Below are 10,953 nucleotides of genomic sequence, written 5' to 3'. Positions count from 1 at the left end.
CTGAAGTACCACCTTTGTCCTGCAGTTAGCGTACGTGTTAGAAATCATATTTGTTGTTACAGCATTTTATTATTTAAATTTAATCTTCCCAGCTATACTTTCTCAATATTACCAGTTGGTACCTCTTTCCCATCATCTTTTGGGTTATTTCTCAGTCATCGACTTGCGCCATCATTTCTTGTCTCCAAGGCCCAAAATAGCTAAGCTAGAGTCTTGCAGGCCTCGGCCTACAGGCTTTTGCATTTCAGCTTCTCTTACTCATGTCTACTACATAGTTCCTCTAAATATTGATCAATCTTATACTTTTATAATCCTACAAATCAACTCTAATTAGCATACAGTGAAAATATGTAATATAACATATTGATGAATCATATGATAACATCATATGATAAATGGATACTAAACAAAAACCAATGGCTACACAGCCATTTAATAAAATATATTTACACCATGTGTGCAAACTATATTCCCCGCCCCTAACTTATTTCCTGCATTATGAGAGCACTACTATGATAAAATAGGTCTTTCCTATTAGCAAGGCCTTCATTTTAAAACTCTACAGTAAAAACTTGATTTACTTCAAAAATCCTAGTACAGCTGCAGTTTTACAGTTTTCTTTTTTAAAAAGTACTGATATACCCAAAAATAGGTTTGGCCAAAACTTCCCCAGCTTCTTGGCAGGTGAAGGAGATGAAAACCCAGATGGTGGAGGTGATGGGGAATAAGGGAGAGACAACTTCATAGAAGAAGCCCATTTCCATGGATGCTCCACAGGACTCCAGGTTCATTCTAAGTGTGGTGTACGAAGCCTGTTTTCTGTAGTGTTGTTGTTGTTGCTGTCTTGATCCACAATAATCATTATCAGGCCATGAAGTTTGAGAATGAATTCAGAGACTCCTAAGGTATGTCTACACTAACGGTGGTGTGTAGAGTCCATACACTGAATGCCATCTAGCACAGTTATTAATAGCAGTGTAGACAGAGAAGCACTGCTTAGTTGAGTAGAGTACAGCCACACCAGGACCACTCCCTACACAGCTCTCTACACACCCAAGCAATGGCTCATATGTCCACCCTGCTATTTTTTAGTAATGTAATGTTAAACTGCTGGAACCTTTCCCTGCTGTCACCCCCCTTCCAGAGCCTTTCACTACCACATGTATGGACACACCACAGTGTGGATGTAACCTGCCTTTTGCGGTCGTGTGTTACTACACATACCCTACACACCACCACAAGTGTAGAGTCCCAAGAGTCATGAAATTCATTCTGAAACTTCATGGCTCAATATGATGACAAGGCCTTACAGGGTCCTTTGTAAGGGCTTGATCTTAGGTCTAAAACTGAAGAGCATCACTTTCTTTATAATATTACATACAAAAGTATGGGCAGCTGCTTCTAACAAAATAAATATAACTTGACCCCAAACTTTATTGACTTGCACTCCTGCAGTGTACCCTGTCTGCAATATCATGATAGCCGATGTTGTTTACTATCATGTTTTGACGTTTTCTGTGTACGGTGCTTTTCAGTTTCTAAGAACTGTCCCTGTGTGCAGAACAGAGTAGCCATTTTGTTGTCAGAGTTCCTTCAGCCTGTAAGAGCAGATGTACTCTGCTCATTGGACTTTACTTCTGTACCTTCTGGTCTCTTACTTTTACCAAAAACAGTGTAAACCCCGCCCACACACACCCACACACACCCCTCCCTGCTCTGATAAAGACTGGCTGCCTGAAGGAGCTGTTGTAACTAACGTAGTCTGGGTGACAACATTTATACCTCAAGGGCCCTTCCTAGGTCTGTCAGAGAATAGTATTCCAAGCTGTCCTCCATGCAGCCCCTCCAACCAGCTCTTTCCCATTTGTTGAATAAGTGGAATGAAACTATGGGGATTGGTGCAAGTGATGAGACTACAATCTGGTTGTCCTATGAATTAACTGAAAATATTCGCAGCAATTCGAAATTGGGAATCTCCATGTTTCAGTGGAAAGATTTTTTTAATTTTCTGTTTTTGCTTTTTACATACAGATTCATCTATCTATAGCTCAGGTTTTTGACAGCTCATATTCTACTATATCACAAATCCTGAGAGTCTTTTTTTGACTTACTCAACACTTTAGGTTTATCTATTTAAGTTTCATAAAGCTAGATTCTGCAAAAGCCACATTTGTGAGCAGTCAGGAAAACAACACAGGTACATTTAAATCTGCTGCAGTTTATTCTTCACAGTCAATGAGCCTGACTCTCCTCTCACACCAGTGTAAATGAGAAGTAATTCCATTGAAACCTCTGGGGTTACTCTGGAATAAAACTGATGTGAGATCATGCCACTGCAACAGTTTAAGAAGGCTGACATGACAAACAGTGGGATATTGAATAGGAGTAGGGTGAAGGTATTGCTGCTATAAACAGCATTAGTGAGACCATTTCTGGAGTAATGTGTCCAGTTCTAATGTCCACACCCCAAAAGGACATTGACAAATAGGAAAGGGTTCAGAAGAGAGCTACAAGAATGATCTGAGGTCTGAAAAACCTGCCTTATAGTGAGAAACAAAAGAAGCTCAATGTATTTGGTTTAACCAAGAGAAGACTGAGGTAACTTGATCCTATTCTGTAGGTAGCTATATGAAGAGAAGATCCCTTAGAAGACTCTTTTATCTAGCAGACAAAGGTATAACAAGATCCAATGACTAGAAGCTGAAGCTAGAGCTAATCAGATAGAAATAAGGTACATATTTTAACAAAGGAGGATAAGTAACCACTGGAACAGGGATCTGGGGGAATCAGACTTGGGAGTCTTTCTAAAAGATATGTTGTAGCTCAAACATAGAATCATAGAATCATAGAATATCAGGGTTGGAAGGGACCCCAGAAGGTCATCTAGTCCAACCCCCTGCTCAAAGCAGGACCAATTCCCAGTTAAATCATCCCAGCCAGGGCTTTGTCAAGCCTGACCTTAAAAACCTCTAAGGAAGGAGATTCTACCACCTCCCTAGGTAACGCATTCCAGTGTTTCACCACCCTCTTAGTGAAAAAGTTTTTCCTAATATCCAATCTAAACCTCCCCCACTGCAACTTGAGACCATTACTCCTCGTTCTGTCATCTGCTACCATTGAGAACAGTCTAGAGCCATCCTCTTTGGAACCCCCTTTCAGGTAGTTGAAAGCAGCTATCAAATCCCCCCTCATTCTTCTCTTCTGCAGGCTAAACAATCCCAGCTCCCTCAGCCTCTCCTCATAACTCATGTGTTCCAGTCCCCTAATCATTTTTGTTGCCCTTCGCTGGACTCTCTCCAATTTATCCACATCCTTCTTGAAGTGTGGGGCCCAAAACTGGACACAGTACTCCAGATGAGGCCTCACCAATGTCGAATAGAGGGGAACGATCACGTCCCTCGATCTGCTCGCTATGCCCCTACTTATACATCCCAAAATGCCATTGGCCTTCTTGGCAACAAGGGCACACTGCTGACTCATATCCAGCTTCTCGTCCACTGTCACCCCTAGGTCCTTTTCTGCAGAACTGCTGCCTAGCCATTCGGTCCCTAGTCTGTAGCTGTGCATTGGGTTCTTCCGTCCTAAGTGCAGGACCCTGCACTTATCCTTATTGAACCTCATCAGATTCCTTTTGGCCCAATCTTCCAATTGGTCTAGGTCCTTCTGTATCCTATCCCTCCCCTCCAGCGTATCTACCACTCCTCCCAGTTTAGTATCATCCGCAAATTTGCTGAGAGTGCAATCCACACCATCCTCCAGATCATTTATGAAGATATTGAATAAAACCGGCCCCAGGACCGACCCTTGGGGCACTCCACTTGATACCGGCTGCCAACTAGACATGGAGCCATTGATCACTACCTGTTGAGCCCGACAATTTAGCCAGCTTTCTACCCACCTTATAGTGCATTCATCCAGCCCATACTTCCTTAACTTGCTGACAAGAATACTATGGGAGACCGTGTCAAAAGCTTTGCTAAAGTCAAGAAACAATACATCCACTGCTTTCCCTTCATCCACAGAACCAGTAATCTCATCATAAAAGGCGATTAGATTAGTCAGGCATGACCTTCCCTTGGTGAATCCATGCTGGCTGTTCCTGATCACTTTCCTCTCATGCAAGTGCTTCAGGATTGATTCTTTGAGGACCTGCTCCATGATTTTTCCAGGGACTGAGGTGAGGCTGACTGGCCTGTAGTTCCCAGGATCTTCCTTCTTCCCTTTTTTAAAGATTGGCACTACATTAGCCTTTTTCCAGTCATCCGGGACTTCAGAAACAGAAGTTGTGAGCTTGCTCCCGGAATTACTGGGTGTAACTGTATGACCTGTGGTACACAGATGAAATGATAACAATGGCCCCTTCTGTGTTTTAAAGTCTATTAATCAGAATCAAGTTCAGTGTTCTGTAGATGTGATGCAAGCATAGTATGTGTCACGTCAGCATGGCTATATAGGGTAGTTCTTCATCAGTTCCTAAACGAGGTCAGAATGAATCTCTGTCTTGTCTCTTAATAATTTTTTGAGAACTCCAAACCTGTACCAGCCTGAGCATTTTTGGGCAGGCCTACAAAGCAACGCTTTATCATTTCACAACCCTGAGGGTATGTCTACACAGCGGCGTGGCAGGCACTTCCCAGGGCAGGCAGGCAGACACACACTAGCTCTGTTAGAGCTAGCACCCTAAAACCAGCAGTCTGACTGAGGTAGAGCAGGCGGCAGCTCAGGCTCGCGTGCGTACTTTTGGGGTTGGATGGGTTTGTGTTCGGGCACCTAGTCTGAGCTGCCACCACAGTCATGCAGCTATTTTTAGCACACTAGCCCATGCAGAGCTAGCGCATGTCTGTCTAACTGTGTTGGGAAGCATACTCCTTGCTGCTGTGTAGACATACCCTATAGGACAGTGGTTCTCAAACTAGGGCCGCCGCTTGTGCAGGGAAAGCCCCTGGCGGGCCGGGCCGGTTTGTTTACCTGCTGCGTCCTCATGTTTGGCCGATCGTGGCTCCCACTGGCTGCGGTTCGCCGCTCTAGGCCAATGGGGGCTGGGGGAAGTGGCGCGGGCCAAGGGATGTGCTGGCCGCCCTTCCTGCAGCTCCCATTGGCCTGAAGCGGCGAACCGCGGCCAGTGGGAGCTGCAATCGGCCGAATCTGCGGACATGGCAGGTAAACAAACCGTCCCAGCCCGCCAGGGGCTTTCCTTGAACAAGCGGCGGCCCTAGTTTGAGAACCACTGCCCTAGGGAAAATTCTATCCCTAGGCCCCAGACACTTTACAGAGTATTGAGTATATGTTTGTCAATGAGCTGACAAATAAAAAGCACATACATTGTTATACTAGACAAGTTGGTTGATGACAAATACTCTGAAGCAGGACTCTTATAGCTTCATGAAGAAAGTTGATTTTACAATGATGATGACAGTAATAAATGTAAATAAATATATAACCAAACCCCCTAAATATGCAGCTGCGTGGGATGTAGTGAAACTAAATCTGTTGGGTTTATCGTTTAATTGATGGCACATAATTAGAGAAATCAATTTATTAGAGCAGGCTGTTGTGTAGTCTAGCTGTTATTGAATGCAATATTACAACTCCTTTCCTTCAGCTGAAATATTAGGGTCTGTTATGCTGCATGTGCAAAATTCCAATATTGTTTCCAACAGTTGCCTTTATACAGTATATAAAAAACAACAGTATTGCCATTTTCATTAACTAGAAAAGATTGTGGTGCTAGCTGCAAATTCTAGAAACAAATACTTGTTGCAGACTTTAATCTGATCACTTCTTAGGCCTCCTATTCAAATCAAAGGAAAGAAACTGCAGATTTTACGGAGGAGCCCAAAGTAGAAGCATTTTGATGTTAATCTGGAGAATGGAGAGAAAGATGTATATCCACTTCTGCACTGAGAATCTAAAAATAATAAAAACATTGAGGGCCAAATCCTGCCATCAGATATGTGCACACAACTCTCTGGAGTTACACAAAAATATCTTGCGATTTCTTGTGCTGTAACAGGTAATTAACGAACTTTGAGCCACATGCTCCTTTCTGACAAAGTGTGTGTGTGTGTGTGGGGAGAGCAAAATCTGCGAAATGTGGGTTCAAAATCAGGGATGGGGGTGAAACTGTAGCTCCAGGGCCCTGGGTGGAAGGAAAACTAGGGAGCAGCAGCATGTTTCATGCCGGGGCGGGGGTATAATATTTCCAATCAGAATTACTCCCACACTTTACCAGAGATTGAACCAGCAAAAATTTGCTTGCTGCTGGACCTGACAGAAGTGACCAAATTGATGTTTGGTCAAGTACTGCATTGCAAACAGAGGGGAAAATCAGACTGGGAACAGAATTAGAAGTGAATATATTGTATTGCTAATTTTCTGAGATAAATATTGCAAACAACAGCGTATAGTTAAAACAAAAATCTGTGAAAGTTATCCTCAAAGGTAGTCCTTTAAAAAACAAGGTAGTAATAACAGGGTTTGCTGTGATAAGAAACCTCTGTGGAAGTCTTGGGAGCTTGAGGAAGCATCGTTGTTTCTACAGATGAATCAAAGCAGGCTAATTGGGAAAATACTGGTAGTGCAGGACATAAGAAGCACTAGGAAATCTCAGGTTCAGGAAGTGATTTGAAACCAAGAACAAAAAATCAAGATCTGAAAAAAAAATACTAGCTAGAGAGAAGCAAAGAAAAAAATTGCTCATTTGTTCTATTCCTGGGGCACTCTGCTGAGTGGGGAGTGTGTTTCCTTTTGTTTATTGTTTTCAAAGAGGATTGATCTGGTGTCATTTGGGGATGGCTAATATTGTTCATGTTTTCCGCATTGTAGATGGACCTAAAGATCTGAATAGGTGCACTGTACACATTATAAAAATCAATCTAATATCTCAGCTAAATATTTCTGTGTTCTACTTTCACCGCCTTTGTTCAGGTGCACACACATTTTTGATATCTTTACAAGGTGTGTTCTGTGGCTGTTAGACATGGCTGGTTTATTTATTATTTTTGTTTGGCTGGTTTTTTTAGGGCCAGGTTGTGAAGACCTCACATTATTGAGGGGCAACCCACAAGACTGCAGTTGTTGACGTCACTTGTTTGTAAAGCGTTCACAGTCTGGCCTGAAATGATTTGGAGGAAATATTTTTGACAAGCCATCAAAAGCAGGGTTTAGGAACTGTTGTATTTGTGCCACACCAATGTATAGTGAGGCTTTGGTGAGAGATTCAGCACCTCTCTGTCTCAATAGAAAATGTAAGTTAATTCTGACATCCCTTTTGAGCCCAGGACATATCATCTTTGAGTCTTTTCAGATATTACAAGTTCAGAATCTGTTTAGGGCTAGATCTGCACTTACACATGGCTTAACTTTATTCCAAATGGGAAGGCAATGGGAGTAACATTAAACGTGCAGAAGTGTTTGCAGGCTCAAACCTGAGAGTCACCACAGGGTTAATCTATCTTAGTACTTAAATGGACCCCTTCACTGTAGTATCTTAGTGCCTCAAAGTCTTTCATATACTGATCCTCACACCAACCCTGTGAGGTGAGAAAGCACTACTGTCACCATTTTATAGATGGGGAAGTGGGGCCCAAGGAGATAAAAGAGATCTCCAGAACTCCTGAAAAATGTGGAGTAAGTGCACAGCGATGGGTTGTGTCATGTGCAGAAGCGTTTTCAAACCCAACTAACTCAATTTGATCCAGTTTAAAACCCCCTTGTAAATAAGCTGTAAGTGACATGCCCAAGGTCACACAGGAAGTCTGTGGCAGAGCAGGGAATTGAATCTGGGGCTCCTGAGTCCCAGACCAGCACATCCTCTCTATCCTGCACTCCACAGCAAGCCCAAGAACAGAGGTTCCAAGAACAGAGGTTGCAGAAAACTCCTATAGAGCATAAAAGGTATAAAGCTAAACTATTGTGCTCTACAAAATAAGATTCCATATCACTCTATTAAACTGAACAGTCTTTTCAGAAGAATTTATAATCAGCCTGTGGAACTCTATATCTGGGATCTAACTGGCCTTTAAATTCTCTGTTTTTAGTTTAAAAATATTCTAGAGGAAGGAGATAACTCTCATATATCCTGAATTGGATTTTCCCATTTGGGTTGGTAAAGGGCAACTCTCCAGGGTGATAGGGGAGACATTGCCACCCTTCAGGCAGCTGAGCAGTAGCATAGGAGAGATCCACAAAGGTACTTAGGTGCCTACATCCCAGATTTAGGTGCCGCTGCAATCCACAAAACTTCTTGGTTGCTGCCTAACCTTTTAGGTGCCTAAACTCACTTGGTGTCTGCGTTTTCAGGGTAAAAGTTCCCTTGGTACCTAAGTTTTTGCATCTGGGCCTGCACTCTTCTGCTTCCTTCTAGGTGTCCCAATAATTACATCTTGCCTAAGCCTAGTTGTGATCCCTGAACCAGGGGAAGATGGGCATTTTGCCACCTAACTCACCTGTCGGGCCCAGGCTGGTAGATGTGCTCAGAGCTGGATTGGCCTCCATTCAAAATCTGGCTGCAGGATGAGGGGGTTCTACCCACCTTATAACTTTTAGCTGAGTAGTTAGAGCACTCAACTGAGATGTGGGAGAGCTTAAATTCCCCCCTCTACTTGAGGAGAAGAGAGGATGTGAACCGGGGTTTCCCGCACCCCTCAGGACCAGTGTGCTGACCACTGAGCTATGGGATATATTGATAGGGGGAGGCCTCCTCACTTTCTCCTGTTGAAGCTGTTCCAGCATGTATAAAGTGTCACTGGACCAGGGAGACCGGATCCTGGGGATCCTACCTCCCAAGTGTGTGCCCCAACCACTGGACTGTATAGCCTCTGTGGCCTAAGTACTCTTTAATTATCTATCTACAGGGGAACAGCTTCAACAGGAGAGAGTGAGGGAGCCCCACATCAGACTATCCCACAGCTTAGTGATTAGAGTACTCTCCTGAGAGGTGGAGGAAACCCCTGTTCAAATCCTTCTGCCTGAGGGGAGAATTGAACCCACATCCCTGATAGGGGAGGAGCATGTTTTGTGGAGTGAGGCAAGCACCTAACTCATTCTCACAAGAAATGTCTTAGATCCCTAAACTTCCCTACTCCAGGAGAGGTTCCTCGCTGTGGATCACAGGCAGAGATGGGTGCCCCATGCAGCTTGGGTTTAGGTGCCTAACTCCATGAGAGGGGTGGGGCTTAGGACACACACCTTTTCATTGGCATCTCCCATTGGCTAACTTAGGCAGCTCCCTGACTAGCATGCTGATTTTTGTAGAGCACAATCCAAGGTGCCACTCTCTCATCGTACATCTAATTCAGGCTTTGTGGATCCTCGTGTTGGTCCAGTTACTGCCTAAGGGGCAGAATTTTGAAGGTACTCAGGCATCTAGTTTGATTTTGCAAAGCATCTAGGTGCCTAAAACCTACTGGCCTAAAAACAGAAGGTTCCTAAATACACGCTAAAAAAAATCTAGCATTAGGTGTTGCAACGCTGAACATTGCAATGCCTGAGTCTTTGTGGATGCAGGTCATAGCCTTGACATAGTAACTACTGTGTTCTCAGGACTATAGTAGCCTCCACTCTGGTGGTATCCATATGCCTCAGGGCGGAATCTTCCACATGATATGTGGAGTAGTGCAGTGTTTTCACTGTCAACTTTGCCTTGGCAATTTCCTCTCCACAGTGTCACAAGAGACCCTTCCAGAGCTGGATTTTGTGGCATGGAGTGGTGCACATCTTCCATTCAGTCTCCTAGCATTATGTTTTCCTCTGAGCGTAAGGCGCAGCACCACTGCTGCAATGGGGAGGGACGTAGACACAAATGAATGGGTAAGGGTTGCCCCTGCTCCCTAGTGAATTGTTGCTTCTTTTAGCTGTAGTTATAATTTTAAAATTTTGCATTTATTGCATTTATCTGTCACCTGCATGTTGGTCTGTGGATATTTAAAACAAAACATGAAAATGGCTAATGAAACTAGTAAGGCAGAAGCTACTAATTCAAATTCCCTACATAGAGTAAGTTCAATATCTTTGAACAATATATACCACTTCTCAGCTGCTGGTTATTATGCGTTAAAAAAAATGTAATTTCTTTCTAAAAGGAAACTGTGGCTATTTATCTCCTTGAACCCTCTCTAAAGCATGTTTTGTTTTCAAGTGATGGTGTTATAGTATTATGTGTAATAAGAAACTACAACTTGAATCCCATTACAAGTTATAAGCATTTCAAATTAACATAGACTTAATTTTCCAGCAGACAAAATGCTGCTTATTCCCAAGAGAAAAGGCCTAATATGAACATTGCTGCTTCTATTGCTTCTAAAATGTTGCTTAAAACACATTTATTTTAAGTACTATCTAGAGCTGAGCCAAACCAGCGTCTATAAGTTTGGCTACCTCTGGAGCCTGAGGTGTTACCTGTAAATCTAGCTGCTGCCATTAGTGGGTGGGGTGAGAAGAGAAATCAGACATCTATATGCCAGCAATGCCCAGCTTTATGTACTGTGTGATACTACTGTTCAGGCTGTAAAATACGCGATAAGCCACTAGCTTTAGGAGAGTGGATGAGAAAGAGGATCCATTAAATGAGATGAGACTGGCAGGGATCTTTGGTTTCTTTCCACCTTTCTCTGCAGCGCATAGGCGCAGGTCACTTGCTTGGCTCATCTAGGTATATCTCACTAAATCAATTCCCTGCAATTCCAAGGGCTTCGGACATTAATGCATCTCAGGCCCTCCTGTTCTCTGCCTGTGGCACACAATAGTTTTGTCTTCTGAGACCTGTAATACTTTGGTCTGATTCTGGTTGTTGGCTTGGCCTGTGGGTGGCCGGGTGGTGTTTAGTGGCCTGTGATGTACAGGAGGTCAGACTAGATGATGTGGTGGTCTCTTCTGACCGTAAATTCTATGACTCTGTGAACAAATACAGTACATAGGTAAAATTAACTTTTCCTAAGTGGGGGCTTGAATAAT

This window comes from Lepidochelys kempii, chromosome 2 (genome assembly GCF_965140285.1).
Source record: "Lepidochelys kempii isolate rLepKem1 chromosome 2, rLepKem1.hap1, whole genome shotgun sequence".
Taxonomy (NCBI): domain Eukaryota; kingdom Metazoa; phylum Chordata; order Testudines; family Cheloniidae; genus Lepidochelys; species Lepidochelys kempii.
This window is presented reverse-complemented; position numbering follows the sequence as displayed.